Raw genomic sequence first — 12,044 nt, 5'->3', positions numbered from 1 at the left:
TGAAGGAGCTCTCTGTTGATATGGATATCAGTGTGCTGAAGGAGTGCTCTGTTGATATGGATATCAGTGTGCTGAAGGAGCACTCTGTTGATATGGATATCAGTGTGCTGAAGGAGCTCTCGGTTGATATGGATATCAGTGTGCTGAAGGAGCTCTCTGCTGATATGGATATCAGTGTGCTGAAGGAGATCTCTGTTGATATGGATATCAGTGTGCTGAAGGAGCTCTCTGTTGATATGGATATCAGTGTGCTAAAGGAGCTCTTTCGCTCTCTGTGTTTTTTTAAATATATGATATCATTGAGTTCAGAAAGCCTTGGTCTGCTTCTGAGCTCTGCAAAAAAAGCTCACTGACACCTTGGGACGCACACATACCGGTACATTCACTCAGTCTTTAACAAATACCGGTACATTTACTCCGTCTTTAACACATACAGGTACATTCACTCAGTCTTTAACACATACCGGTACATTTACTCCGTTTTTAACACATACAGGTACATTCACTCAGTCTTTAACACATACAGGTACATTCACTCAGTCTTTAACACATACAGGTATATTCACTCAGTCTTTACACATACAGGTACATTCACTCAGTCTTTAACACATACCGGTAAATTCACTCAGTCTTTAACATATACCAGTACATTCACTCAGTCTTTAACACATACCGGTACATTCACTCAGTCTTTAACACATACCGGTACATTCACTCAGTCTTTAACACATACAGGTACATTCACTCAGTCTTTAACACATACCGGTACATTCACTCAGTCTTTAACACATACCGGTACATTCACTCAGTCTTTAATACATACCGGTACATTTACTCAGTCTTTAACACATACCGGTACATTCACTCAGTCTTTAAGAAATACCGGTACATTCACTCAGTCTTTAACACATACCGGTACATTCACTCAGTCTGTAACAAATACCGGTACATTCATTCAGTCTTTAACACATACCGGTACATTCACTCAGTCTTTAACACATACCGGTACATTCACTCAGTCTTTAACACATACCGGTACATTCACTCAGTCTTTAACACATACCGGTACATTCACTCAGTCTTTAACACATACCGGTACATTCACTCAGTCTTTAACACATACCGGTACATTCACTCAGTCTTTAACACATACCGGTACATTCACTCAGTCTTTAACACATACCGGTACATTCACTCAGTCTTTAACACATACCGGTACATTCACTCAGTCTTTAACACATACCGGTACATTCACTCAGTCTTTAACACATACCGGTACATTCACTCAGTCTTTAACACATACCGGTACATTCACTCAGTCTTTAACACATACCGGTACATTCACTCAGTCTTTAACACATACCGGTACATTCACTCAGTCTTTAACACATACCGGTACATTCACTCAGTCTTTAACACATACCGGTACATTCACTCAGTCTTTAACACATACCGGTACATTCACTCAGTCTTTAACACATACCGGTACATTCACTCAGTCTTTAACACATACAGTACATTCACTCAGTCTTTAACACATACCGGTACATTCACTCAGTCTTTAACACATACCGGTACATTCACTCAGTCTTTAACACATACCGGTACATTCACTCAGTCTTTAACACATACCGGTACATTCACTCAGTCTTTAACACATACCGGTACATTCACTCAGTCTTTAACACATACCGGTACATTCACTCAGTCTTTAACACATACCGGTACATTCACTCAGTCTTTAACACATACCGGTACATTCACTCAGTCTTTAACACATACCGGTACATTCACTCAGTCTTTAACACATACCGGTACATTCACTCAGTCTTTAACACATACCGGTACATTCACTCAGTCTTTAACACATACCGGTACATTCACTCAGTCTTTAACACATACCGGTACATTCACTCAGTCTTTAACACATACCGGTACATTCACTCAGTCTTTAACACATACCGGTACATTCACTCAGTCTTTAACACATACCGGTACATTCACTCAGTCTTTAACACATACCGGTACATTCACTCAGTCTTTAACACATACCGGTACATTCACTCAGTCTTTAACACATACCGGTACATTCACTCAGTCTTTAACACATACCGGTACATTCACTCAGTCTTTAACACATACCGGTACATTCACTCAGTCTTTAACACATACCGGTACATTCACTCAGTCTTTAACACATACCGGTACATTCACTCAGTCTTTAACACATACCGGTACATTTACTCAGTCTTTAACACATACCGGTACATTCACTCAGTCTTTAACACATACCGGTACATTCACTCAGTCTTTAACAAATACCGGTACATTCACTCAGTCTTTAACACATACCGGTACATTCACTCAGTCTTTAACACATACCGGTACATTCACTCAGTCTTTAACACATACCGGTACATTCACTCAGTCTTTAACACATACCGGTACATTCACTCAGTCTTTAACACATACCGGTACATTCACTCAGTCTTTAACACATACAGGTACATTCACTCAGTCTTTAACACATACCGGTACATTCACTCAGTCTTTAACACATACCGGTACATTCACTCAGTCTTTAACACATACCGGTACATTTACTCAGTCTTTAACACATACCGGTACATTCACTCAGTCTTTAACACATACCGGTACATTCACTCTTTAAGAAATACCGGTACATTCACTCAGTCTTTAACACATACCGGTACATTCACTCAGTCTTTAACACATACCGGTACATTCACTCAGTCATCAACACATACCGGTACATTCACTCAGTCTTTAACAAATACCGGTACATTCACTCAGTCTTTAACACATACCGGTACATTCACTCAGTCTTTAAGACATACCGGTACATTCACTCAGTCTTTAACACATACCGGTACATTCACTCAGTCTTTAACACATACCGGTACATTCACTCAGTCTTTAACACATACAGGTACATTCACTCTTTAACACATACCGGTACATTCACTCAGTCTTTAACACATACCGGTACATTCACTCAGTCTTTAACACATACCGATACATTCACTCAGTCTTTAAGAAGTACCGGTACATTCACTCAGTCTTTAACACATACCGGTACATTCACTCAGTCTTTAACACATACCGGTACATTCACTCAGTCTTTAACACATACCGGTACATTCACTCAGTCTTTAACACATACCGGTACATTCACTCAGTCTTTAACACATACCGGTACATTCACTCAGTCTTTAACAAATACCGGTACATTCACTCAGTCTTTAACACATACCGGTACATTCACTCAGTCTTTAACACATACCGGTACATTCACTCAGTCTTTAACACATACCGGTACATTCACTCAGTCTTTAACACATACCGGTACATTCACTCAGTCTTTAACACATACCGGTACATTCACTCAGTCTTTAACACATACCGGTACATTCACTCAGTCTTTAACACATACCGGTACATTCACTCAGTCTTTAACACATACCGGTACATTCACTCAGTCTTTAACAAATACCGGTACATTCACTCAGTCTTTAACACATACCGGTACATTCACTCAGTCTTTAACACATACCGATACATTCACTCAGTCTTTAACAAATACCGGTACATTCACTCAGTCTTTAACACATTCCGGTACATTCACTCAGTCTTTAACACATACCGGTACATTCACTCAGTCTTTAACACATACCGGTACATTCACTCAGTCTTTAACACATACCGGTACATTCACTCAGTCTTTAACACATACCGGTACATTCACTCAGTCTTTAACACATACCGGTACATTCACTCAGTCTTTAACACATACCGGTACATTCACTCAGTCTTTAACACATACCGGTACATTCACTCAGTCTTTAACACATACCGGTACATTCACTCAGTCTTTAACACATACCGGTACATTCACTCAGTCTTTAACACATACCGGTACATTCACTCAGTCTTTAACACATACCGGTACATTCACTCAGTCTTTAACACATACCGGTACATTCACTCAGTCTTTAACACATACCGGTACATTCACTCAGTCTTTAACACATACCGGTACATTCACTCAGTCTTTAACACATACCGGTACATTCACTCAGTCTTTAACAAATACCGGTACATTCACTCAGTCTTTAACACATACCGGTACATTCACTCAGTCTTTAACACATACCGGTACATTCACTCAGTCTTTAACACATACCGGTACATTCACTCAGTCTTTAACAAATACCGGTACATTCACTCAGTCTTTAACACATACCGGTACATTCACTCAGTCTTTAACACATACCGGTACATTCACTCAGTCTTTAACACATACCGGTACATTCACTCAGTCTTTAACACATACCGGTACATTCACTCAGTCTTTAACACATACGTACTACTCAGTCATTTACAACGTACACAGTCTTACCTATTAAATTCACACCGACAGTTCACTACTCAGTCATTACACGGTACATTCACTCAGTCTTTAACACATACCGGTACATTCACTCAGTCTTTAACACATACCGGTACATTCACTTAGTCTTTAACACATACCGGTACATTCACTCATTCTTTAACACATACAGGTACATTCACTCTTTAACAAATACCGGTACATTCATTCAGTCTTTAACACATACCGGTACATTCACTCAGTCTTTAACACATACCGGTACATTCACTCAGTCTTTAACACATACCGGTACATTCACTCAGTCTTTAACACATACCGGTACATTCACTCAGTCTTTAACACATACCGGTACATTCACTCAGTCTTTAACACATACCGGTACATTCACTCTTTAAGAAATACCGGTACATTCACTCAGTCTTTAACACATACCGGTACATTCACTCAGTCTTTAACACATACCGGTACATTCACTCAGTCTTCAACACATACCGGTACATTCACTCAGTCTTTAAGAAATACCGGTACATTCACTCAGTCTTTAACACATACCGGTACATTCACTCAGTCTTTAACACATACCGGTACATTCACTCAGTCTTTAACACATACCGGTACATTCATTCAGTCTTTAACACATTCAGGAACATTCACTCAGTCTTTAACACATACCGGTACATTCACTCAGTCTTTAACACATACCGTTACATTCACTCAGTCTTTAACACATACCGGTACATTCACTCAGTCTTTAACACATACCGGTACATTCACTCAGTCTTTAACACATACCGGTACATTCACTCAGTCTTTAACACATACCGATACATTCACTCAGTCTTTAAGAAATACCGGTACATTCACTCAGTCTTTAACACATTCAGGAACATTCACTCAGTCTTTAACACATACCGGTACATTCACTCAGTCTTTAACACATACCGGTACATTCACTCAGTCTTTAACACATACCGGTACATTCACTCAGTCTTTAACACATACCGGTACATTCACTCAGTCTTTAACACATACCGGTACATTCACTCAGTCTTTAACACATACCGGTACATTCACTCAGTCTTTAACACATACCGGTACATTCACTCAGTCTTTAACACATACAGGTACATTCACTCAGTCTTTAACACATACCGGTACATTCACTCAGTCTTTAACACATACCGGTACATTCACTCAGTCTTTAACACATACCGGTACATTTACTCAGTCTTTAACACATACCGGTACATTCACTCAGTCTGTAACAAATACCGGTACATTCACTCAGTCTTTAACACATACCGGTACATTCACTCAGTCTTTAACACATACCGGTACATTCACTCAGTCTTTAACACATACCGGTACATTCACTCAGTCTTTAACAAATACCGGTACATTCACTCAGTCTTTAACACATACCGGTACATTCACTCAGTCTTTAACACATACAGGTACATTCACTCAGTCTTTAACACATACCGGTACATTCACTCAGTCTTTAACACATACCGGTACATTCACTCAGTCTTTAACACATACCGGTACATTCACTCAGTCTTTAACACATACCGGTACATTCACTCAGTCTTTAAGAAATACCGGTACATTCACTCAGTCTTCAACACATACCGGTACATTCACTCAGTCTTTAACACATACCGGTACATTTACTCAGTCTTGAACACATACCGGTACATTCACTCAGTCTTTAAGAAATACCGGTACATTCACTCAGTCATCAACACATACCGATACATTCACTCAGTCTTTAAGAAATACCGGTACATTCACTCAGTCTTTAACACATACCGGTACATTCACTCAGTCTTTAACACATACCGGTACATTCACTCATCTTTAAGAAATACCGGTACATTCACTCAGTCTTTAACACATACCGGTACATTCACTCAGTCTTTAACACATACCGGTACATTCACTCAGTCTTTAACACATACCGGTACATTCACTCAGTCTTTAAGAAATACCGGTACATTCACTCAGTCTTTAACACATACCGGTACATTCACTCAGTCTTTAACACATACCGGTACATTCACTCAGTCTTTAACACATACCGGTACATTCACTCTTTAAGAAATACCGGTACATTCACTCAGTCTTTAACACATACCGGTACATTCACTCAGTCTTTAACACATACCGGTACATTCACTCAGTCATTAACACATACCGGTACATTCACTCAGTCTTTAAGAAATACCGGTACATTCACTCAGTCTTTAACACATACCGGTACATTCACTCAGTCTTTAACACATACCGGTACATTCACTCAGTCTTTAACACATACCGGTACATTCACTCAGTCTTTAACACATACCGGTACATTCACTCAGTCTTTAACACATACCGGTACATTCACTCAGTCTTTAACACATACCGGTACATTCACTCAGTCTTTAACACATACCGGTACATTCACTCAGTCTTTAACACATACCGGTACATTCACTCAGTCTTTAACACATACCGGTACATTCACTCAGTCTTTAACACATACCGGTACATTCACTCAGTCTTTAACAAATACCGGTACATTCACTCAGTCTTTAACACATACCGGTACATTCACTCAGTCTTTAACACATACCGGTACATTCACTCAGTCTTTAACACATACCGGTACATTCACTCAGTCTTTAACACATACCGGTACATTCACTCAGTCTTTAACACATACCGGTACATTCACTCAGTCTTTAACACATACCGGTACATTCACTCAGTCTTTAACACATACCGGTACATTCACTCAGTCTTTAACACATACCGGTACATTCACTCAGTCTTTAACACATACCGGTACATTCACTCAGTCTTTAACACATACCGGTACATTCACTCAGTCTTTAACACATACCGGTACATTCACTCAGTCTTTAACACATACCGGTACATTCACTCAGTCTTTAACACATACCGGTACATTCACTCAGTCTTTAACACATACCGGTACATTCACTCAGTCTTTAACACATACCGGTACATTCACTCAGTCTTTAACACATACCGGTACATTCACTCAGTCTTTAACACATACCGGTACATTCACTCAGTCTTTAACAAATACCGGTACATTCACTCAGTCTTTAACACATACCGGTACATTCACTCAGTCTTTAACACATACCGGTACATTCACTCAGTCTTTAACACATACCGGTACATTCACTCAGTCTTTAACACATACCGGTACATTCACTCAGTCTTTAACACATACCGGTACATTTACTCAGTCTTTAACACATACCGGTACATTCACTCAGTCTTTAACACATACCGGTACATTCACTCTTTAAGAAATACCGGTACATTCACTCAGTCTTCAACACATACCGGTACATTCACTCAGTCTTTAACACATACCGGTACATTCACTCAGTCATCAACACATACCGATACATTCACTCAGTCTTTAAGAAATACCGGTACATTCACTCAGTCTTTAACACATACCGGTACATTCACTCAGTCTTTAACAGGTACCGGTACATTCACTCAGTCATTAATACATACCGGTACATTCACTCAGTCTTTAACACATACCGGTACATTCACTCAGTCTTTAACACATACCGGTACATTCACTCAGTCTTTAACACATACCGGTACATTCACTCAGTCTTTAACACATACCGGTACATTCACTCAGTCTTTAACACATACAGGTACATTCACTCAGTCTTTAAGAAGTACCGGTACATTCACTCAGTCTTTAATACATACCGGTACATTCACTCAGTCTTTAACAGGTACCGGTACATTCACTCAGTCATTAATACATACCGGTACATTCACTCAGTCTTTAACACATACCGGTACATTCACTCAGTCTTTAACACATACCGGTACATTCACTCAGTCTTTAACACATACCGGTACATTCACTCAGTCTTTAACACATACCGGTACATTCACTCAGTCTTTAACACATACCGGTACATTCACTCAGTCTTTAACACATACCGGTACATTCACTCAGTCTTTAACACATACCGGTACATTCACTCAGTCTTTAACACATACCGGTACATTCACTCAGTCTTTAACACATACAGGTACATTCACTCAGTCTTTAACACATACCGGTACATTCACTCAGTCTTTAACACATACCGGTACATTCACTCAGTCTTTAACACATACCGGTACATTCACTCAGTCTTTAACACATACCGGTACATTCACTCAGTCTTTAACACATACCGGTACATTCACTCAGTCTTTAACACATACCGGTACATTCACTCAGTCTTTAACACATACCGGTACATTCACTCAGTCTTTAACACATACCGGTACATTCACTCAGTCTTTAACACATACCGGTACATTCACTCAGTCTTTAACACATACCGGTACATTCACTCAGTCTTTAACACATACCGGTACATTCACTCAGTCTTTAACACATACCGGTACATTCACTCAGTCTTTAACACATACCGGTACATTCACTCAGTCTTTAACACATACCGGTACATTCACTCAGTCTTTAACACATACCGGTACATTCACTCAGTCTTTAACACATACCGGTACATTCACTCAGTCTTTAACACATACCGGTACATTCACTCAGTCTTTAACACATACCGGTACATTCACTCAGTCTTTAACACATACCGGTACATTCACTCAGTCTTTAACAAATAGCGGTACATTCACTCAGTCTTTAACACATACCGGTACATTCACTCAGTCTTTAACACATACCGGTACATTCACTCAGTCTTTAACACATACCGGTACATTCACTCAGTCTTTAACACATACCGGTACATTCACTCAGTCTTTAACACATACCGGTACATTCACTCAGTCTTTAACACATACCGGTACATTCACTCAGTCTTTAACACATACCGGTACATTCACTCAGTCTTTAACACATACCGGTACATTCACTCAGTCTTTAACACATACCGGTACATTCACTCAGTCTTTAACACATACCGGTACATTCACTCAGTCTTTAACACATACCGGTACATTCACTCAGTCTTTAACACATACCGGTACATTCACTCAGTCTTTAACACATACCGGTACATTCACTCAGTCTTTAACACATACCGGTACATTCACTCAGTCTTTAACACATACCGGTACATTCACTCAGTCTTTAACACATACCGGTACATTCACTCAGTCTTTAACACATACACGGTACATTCACTCAGTCTTTAACACATACCGGTACATTCACTCAGTCTTTAACACATACCGGTACATTCACTCAGTCTTTAACACATACCGGTACATTCACTCAGTCTTTAACAAATACCGGTACATTCACTCAGTCTTTAACACATACCGGTACATTCACTCAGTCTTTAACACATACCGGTACATTCACTCTTTAAGAAATACCGGTACATTCACTCAGTCTTCAACACATACCGGTACATTCACTCAGTCTTTAACACATACCGGTACATTCACTCAGTCATCAACACATACCGATACATTCACTCAGTCTTTAAGAAATACCGGTACATTCACTCAGTCTTTAACACATACCGGTACATTCACTCAGTCTTTAACACATACCGGTACATTCACTCAGTCTTTAACACATACCGGTACATTCACTCAGTCTTTAACACATACCAGTACATTCACTCAGTCATCAACACATACCGATACATTCACTCAGTCTTTAAGAAATACCGGTACATTCACTCAGTCTTTAACACATACCGGTACATTCACTCAGTCTTTAACACATACCGGTACATTCACTCAGTCTTTAACACATACCGGTACATTCACTCAGTCTTTAACACTAATCGGTACATTCACTCAGTCTTTAACACATACAGGTATATTCACTCTTTAACACATACCGGTACATTCACTCAGTCTTTAACACATACCGGTACATTCACTCAGTCTTTAACACATACCGGTACATTCACTCAGTCTTTAACACATACCGGTACATTCACTCAGTCATCAACACATACCGATACATTCACTCAGTCTTTAAGAAATACCCGTACATTCACTCAGTCTTTAACACATTCAGGAACATTCACTCAGTCTTTAACACATACCGGTACATTCACTCAGTATTTAACACAAACCGGTACATTCACTCAGTCTTTAACACATACCGGTACATTCACTCAGTCTTTAACACATACCGGTACATTCACTCAGTCTTTAACACATACCGGTACATTCACTCAGTCTTTAACACATACCGGTACATTCACTCAGTCTTTAACACATACCGGTACATTCACTCAGTCTTTAACACATACCGGTACATTCACTCAGTCTTTAACACATACCGGTACATTTACTCAGTCTTTAACACATACCGGTACATTTACTCAGTCTTTAACACATACCGGTACATTCACTCAGTATGTAACAAATACCGGTACATTCACTCAGTCTTTAACACATACCGGTACATTCACTCAGTCTTTAACACATACCGGTACATTCACTCAGTCTTTAACACATACCGGTACATTCACTCAGTCTTTAACAAATACCGGTACATTCACTCAGTCTTTAACACATACCGGTACATTCACTCAGTCTTTAACACATACCGGTACATTCACTCAGTCTTTAACACATACCGGTACATTCACTCAGTCTTTAACACATACCGGTACATTCACTCAGTCTTTAACACATACCGGTACATTCACTCAGTCTTTAACACATACCGGTACATTCACTCAGTCTTTAACACATACCGGTACATTCACTCAGTCTTTAAGAAATACCGGTACATTCACTCAGTCTTCAACACATACCGGTACATTCACTCAGTCTTTAACACATACCGGTACATTCACTCAGTCATCAACACATACCGATACATTCACTCAGTCTTTAAGAAATACCCGTACATTCACTCAGTCTTTAACACATACCGATACATTCACTCAGTCTTTAAGCAAATACCGGTACATTCACTCAGTCTTTAACACATACCGGTACATTCACTCAGTCTTTAACACATACCGGTACATTCACTCTTTAAGAAATACCGGTACATTCACTGAGTCTTCATCACATACCGGTACATTCACTCAGTCTTTAACACATACCGGTACATTCACTCAGTCTTCAACACATACCGATACATTCACTCAGTCTTTAAGAAATACCGGTACATTCACTCAGTCTTTAACACATACCGGTACATTCACTCAGTCTTTAACACATACCGGTACATTCACTCAGTCTTTAACACATACCGGTACATTCATTCAGTCTTTAACACATTCAGGAACATTCACTCAGTCTTTAACACATACCGGTACATTCACTCAGTCTTTAACACATACCGTTGCATTCACTCAGTCTTTAACACATACCGGTTCATTCACTCAGTCTTTAACACATACCGGTACATTCACTCAGTCTTTAACACATACCGGTACATTCACTCAGTCATTAACACATACCGATACATTCACTCAGTCTTTAACACATACCGGTACATTCACTCAGTCTTTAACACATACCGGTACATTTACTCAGTCTTTAACACATACCGGTACATTCACTCAGTCTTTAACACATACCGGTACATTCACTCAGTCTTTAACACATACCGGTACATTCACTCAGTCTT

General features: G+C 39.4%; 1 protein-coding gene across 1 annotated transcript in view; it reads left to right on the top strand.

The window, feature by feature from the left end:
• The window catches only part of LOC121578962 (A disintegrin and metalloproteinase with thrombospondin motifs 2), a 257,078-nt gene that overhangs the window by 60,381 nt on the left and 184,653 nt on the right, over positions 1-12,044 (top strand). The window lies entirely within an intron of this gene.

This window comes from Coregonus clupeaformis, chromosome 2 (assembly GCF_020615455.1).
Source record: "Coregonus clupeaformis isolate EN_2021a chromosome 2, ASM2061545v1, whole genome shotgun sequence".
Taxonomy (NCBI): Eukaryota; Metazoa; Chordata; class Actinopteri; order Salmoniformes; family Salmonidae; genus Coregonus; species Coregonus clupeaformis.
The sequence above is the reverse complement of the archived record's forward strand: the minus strand, read 5'-3'. Positions and strand labels throughout refer to the sequence as shown.